Here is a 5,612-nt window from a genome sequence, read left to right on the forward strand (position 1 = left end):
CTGCGGGTTCAGTGTCCAACGGGCACAATATTTCGGCGGATCAGACATGTCGCCATCGACAGACCGCCAGCACATGTCTGATCGCCGAAATATTGTGCCCGTTGGACACTGAACCCGCAGCATACCCGTGGACTGTTGGAGTACTAGCATAATATTCGTTCTGGGACACTTTTCATATCAAATTGACATCCTAATTAATTAAATATATCAACTGAAAAATCTTACTCCACGTCAACTTAACATATTGTTATGTTAATTCAAATGTCTCTAAGCACTATGGGACTTAACATCTGAGGTCATCGATCCCCTAGAACTGCTTAAACCTAACTAATCTGAGGACATCACACACATCCATGCCCGAGGTAGGATTCGAACCTGCAACCGTACCAACAGCGTGGTTCCGGACTGAAGCGCCTAGAACCGCTCTGCCACAGCGGCCGGCGTCATGTTAATTGATTTGTAACCCAATGAGGGTTGACTTATGACTGCCAGGCTATAATCAGACCTGAGAAACCGCCCACCCATCGCACTCTCACTTCTGATTCGCCACCCCTGTCGAGAAAGTGGTACTTTGTCACACCTCCCTGGTTCATTTGAGAGCCACTTTTCCTCCTCCTGGGTACCCCTCCGTCCTCCCCTCCGCTACCTTCCCCCACTTGCCCCCTCCAGGCCCCCACTTACCCTCCCCATCTCCATCTGTGAATTATCAGGAAGGATCTCACAACACGAAATTCAAATCAACCTCAATAATAATAATATATTGATCAATTCAATTTGCATATTCTTTATTTCATCAGTTTGCAAGAGGCAGGACTCCCCCACTTGGGTAGAGGCCACATCTAAACCCCCCTCCTGCCCCAATATCCCATGACGTAATAACTTCATATAGGAATGGAATGAACTGAGATATCATAGGCACAGTTTTGAGTGACCCATGTGTATTTCTGCGCCTGGGTGCCGCCATCGAGGTCAAAAACCACCTTAAGGCTCTAATTACAGTTCACCGAACGAAATACTACCGATAATGGACTGGATGTCGGCATCCTTTCATCGCGGAGCCTCAAACAAACCGTCAAGTGGCAGCATTCTGTTACTGGGAACTTGTACACTCGCATCCTGCCTCTGGCTCTATCAGATGGCTACTTCTTGTTTGTGTGTGAACCAACATCTCGAAACATGTAAATGGAATTTGACATACGTCAACGGGGACAGATGAAAGTGTGTGCCCCGACCGGGACTCGAACCCGGGATCTCCTGCTTACATGGCAGACGCTCTATCCATCTGAGCCACCGAGGACATAGACGATAGCGCGACTGCAGGGATTTATCTCTGGTACGCCTCCCGCGAAACCCACATTCTCAACGTATTGTCCCGCACTACATTCGTAGTGCCCCCGCCCATTATACTCATTACTCGCGGCGCGTTGCCGATTCCCGTAAGAGTTCGGCCACTGTTTGTGCATTCGCACAGAAGAAGAAAATGGCCAAGTGGCCGGTGAACCTTAACTATATATATACTGAGATGGTATCTGTTCTTTCGGACATATCCCAAAAGAACAGATACCATCTTAGTATATGCATGTAGATGGAGGTTTTCATGCCTCCACAGAATGATGTGTTCGAATTAGCTACTGCTGGTAACAAAGGAAGGGCTCACAGAATTACGGTAACAAAACCGGTGGGAAATAGTTCATTTGCACTCCCCTACAAAATTAATTGTTTACCAGTTTCCTAAACAGATCACCTAAAAGCCTCATCATCACTTTACAATGAATCTTCTTCATAACAAAAAAATATTTTCTTTATCCGAGAATGAGAAACATTTTGCAAAAGAAATAACTGAATTTCTGTCACAAATAAATGATAGTTTTACATACACTACTGGCCATTAAAATTGCTACACCATGAAGATGACGTTCTACAGATGCGAAATTTAACCGACAGGAAGAAGATGCTGTCATATGCAAATTATTAGCTTTTCAGAGCATTCACACAAGGTTGGCGCCGGTTACGACACCTACAACGTGCTGACACGAGGAAAGTTTCCAACCGATTTCTCATACAAAAACAGCAGTTGACCGGCGTTGCCTGGTGAAACGTTGTTGTAATGCCTCTTGTAAGGAGGAGAAATTCGTACCATCACGTTTCCGACTTTGATAAAAGTCGGATTGTAGCCTATCGCGATAGCGGTTTATCGTATCACGACGTTGCTGCTCGCGTTGGTCAAGATCCAATGACTGTTAGCAGAATGCGGAATCGGTGGGTTCAGGAGGGTAATACGGAACGCCGTGCTGGATCCCAACGGCCTCGTATCACTAGCAGTCGAGATTACACGCATCTTATCCGCATGGCTGTAGGGGATCGTGCAGCCACATCTCGATCCCTGAGTCAACAGATGGGGACATTTGCAAGACAACAACCATCTGCACAAACAGTTCGAACACGTTTGCAGCAGCATGGATTTTTGGCTCGGAGACCATGCGCTGCGGTTACCCTTGACACTGCATCACAGACAGGAGCGCCTGCGATGGTGTACTCAACGACGAACCTGGGTTCACGAATGGAAAACGTCATTCTTTCGGATGAATCCAGGTTCTGTTTACAGCATCGTGATGGTCGCATCCGTGTTTGGCGACATCGAGGTGAACACGCAAGTTAAGTCGCATCGTGTGCAGAGCCATTTGAACCATTTTGAAGCGTGTATTCGTCATCGCCCCATTGGCGTATCACTCGGCGAGATGACGCGGAGTGCCATAGGTTACATGTCTCCGTCACGTCTTATTCGCATTGACAGCACTTTGAATAGTGAACGTTACATATCAGATGTGATACGACCCGTGGCTCTACCCTTCATTCGATCCGTGCGAAACCCTACATTTCAGCAGGATAATTCACGATCGCATGTTGCAGGTCCTGCACGGGCCTTTCTAGATACAGTAAACGTTCGACTGCTGTCCTGGCCAGCACATTCTCCAGATCTCTCACCAATTGAAAACGTCTGGTCAATGTTGGCCGAGCAACTGGCTCGTCACAATAAGCCAGTCACGACTCCTGATGAACAGTTGTATCGTGTTGAAGCTGCATGGGCAGTTGTACCTGTACACGCCATCCAAGCTCTGTTTGACTCAAAGCCAGGCATATCAGGGCCGTTATTGCGGACAGAGGTGGTTGTTATGCGGACTGATTTCTCAAGACCTATGCACCCAAAAAGTAGAACATGTCAGTTCTCGTATAATATATTTGTCCAATGAATACCCGTTTATCATATCCATTTCTTCATGGTGTAGCAATTTTAGTGGCCAGTAGTGTATAACCGAGGTCCTGCAAAAAAAAAAAAAAAAAAAAAAAAAAAAAAAGAGGTACAAATGGCTCTGAGCACTATGGGACTCAACATCTGTGGTCATAAGTCTCCTAGAACTTAGAACTACTTAAACGTAACTAACCGTAGCGGTCGCGCGGTTCCGCGCTGAGCGCCTAGAACCGCTAGACGAGGTCCTGCATGCACCAACGTTTGACAACACAAGCTCCTTCTCCCACCACAACATTTCCACCTTACACTAAACGTATCTGGTGAAAAGAACCTTCCTATCACACAAACTCACGATAAGGAAGAGCGCACAAACTGCTGGCGTATTGTGAACCGCGACAGGAGAACATCGCGTCTTCACACATGCGCTTGTCGGGAGAGGATCATAAACACCTCGGTAATGACGGCGCTTGCTGACTATTCCAGCTGTACAAGATGCTTAGATGCAGGACAGACTGTCACTATAACTACCAAAAAGTCAACAGATGAATTTACGTAGGGGAATAATCATCCAGTGTAACTAGTATACTACCGACTCTGCTACTCAGCCATCTGGAGGGCGCCGTCCCAGGGACTTGTCCCTGTGGCCAAGAGCAGACAGGTCGAAGAATTCTTTGTAACTAACCAATCATCACAGGCTAAGCCTTGGTTTCCAGTCGGCTGCTGACTGCAGGCAGTGAGAGACCAACACGTGTGGGTTTCGCTATTAGTTCTAACTGAAATTCCATCCCAGACATAGATTCTCGTTGCTTTACCCGAACCGAGACAGGGATTTCATTGTCTATTCACACAGAAATTCGAACACTAAATTGAGATTCCTGCCTTTTAAACGAGTTATTTTCGAAGGCAGAAGAAATCAGAGCATACACACATTTTCACATCGCTAAAGCATCATTACTTGTTGTCAAAATTCTGTATAACAGTATGGCATGGCGTATATTTCCTCCAAGTATTCTCTCATGAGGTAAAAATATATCTATTCTTACAAGCTTAATACCTGTTATGTCCTGTATCACAGGACTAGAATATCAAACTCATTGTTGTCCCACTATGGAGTGCTAAGTGCAAGCTCTACCTGTATCACATGATGCCTTCTCATTTTCGAAATCTCTTAAAGGTAATCAAATGCTTCGTCACATACAAAGTCTTTTAAGGTAGCAGTGCAGAGAAGTTGTAAATATCAAATTTATACTATATATCACTTTATAAATTCGGTAATACAGTTGATTTTATTTTAATGGTCATCACTGGCCTTGTAGCTGAGAGACTGAAATTTTGTTTAAAGACTTTGCGCTGAGCATCGCTCCGCTCTCGAATCTTATCCATGGTACTCTAGTCTTCGTTTCCACCTGCACGGCTTCAGGTCACTGACATGAAATTGAGTGACCAATCAACTAAGGTGATCATGAGAATCACTTTGAAAGGTGAGCAAATATTTTCTTTTAGTCGGATTACACTCGCTAGGTACCACAAATGGGAATCCCTGGAGGGAAGACGATGTTCTTTTCGATGAACACTATCGATAAAACTTAGAGATCCGACATTTGCAGTTGACTGAAAATGGTTTCTATTGCCACGAACATAAATTTCGAATGTGGATCATGAGGGGATACAAGAAGTTAGAGCTCATATGAAGGCATGTAGACAGTCTTTTTCTCTCGCTCTGTTTTCGAGTGTAATAGAAAAGAGCTTGAGAAGTAAGCATATAGATATGAATGTAAATTTAATCCACCTGTTAATATGTACTTGTGGGCATCGAAGAATGATATTTCTTCTCTGTCGAGAAGACAAAAGAAGAACATTTACTGGTGATTGGCTCTCGGTAAAAGTCTTCGTATTAGGTCCTAATTTGGTCACTGCAATCACTTTGCAATATGTATGTGAGGGGCTGTAATATGTTATTTATTTCAAGTTTCTGCTACCAGTCACTGTAATATGTGTTTGTTCATAACAATCAGAAGAAGCTGTACAATGCTCACATCTCAACCACCCTTTCGTCAACTATCACTTACTTCCTACTTTCTCAAGAATCTTCCAGTCTTCGACATATAGCATTTGAATCCACCTTATTTCGATGAGTGAGAGATGTACCCCGCCAAGGCACAGATCCCTGCTAATTCTCTCTAAATCCAATCATGTTCTGACAGCACTGTTCCATTAGTTAGAAGACTGTCTATTCCTCCATGTGTCACTGACCAGAGAGACAGTTATCATAAGGAGAACACACTAACGTACAGGAAAAAATTCACAACCATACAAGAAATTCAGGAGGATAATACCTATAATTCTTCGATATCAAATGACG

At 44.4% G+C, this 5,612-nt stretch overlaps 1 non-coding gene across 1 annotated transcript; it reads right to left on the reverse strand.

The window, feature by feature from the left end:
- Positions 1–1,223: 1,223 nt before the first annotated feature.
- Trnat-ugu lies at positions 1,224–1,297 on the reverse strand. Its single transcript has one exon. It is a non-coding gene; the product is annotated as a tRNA-Thr (tRNA).
- Between the last annotated feature and the right edge of the window lie 4,315 nt (positions 1,298–5,612).

Source organism: Schistocerca americana, chromosome 1, assembly GCF_021461395.2.
Source record: "Schistocerca americana isolate TAMUIC-IGC-003095 chromosome 1, iqSchAmer2.1, whole genome shotgun sequence".
NCBI lineage: Eukaryota > Metazoa > Arthropoda > Insecta > Orthoptera > Acrididae > Schistocerca > Schistocerca americana.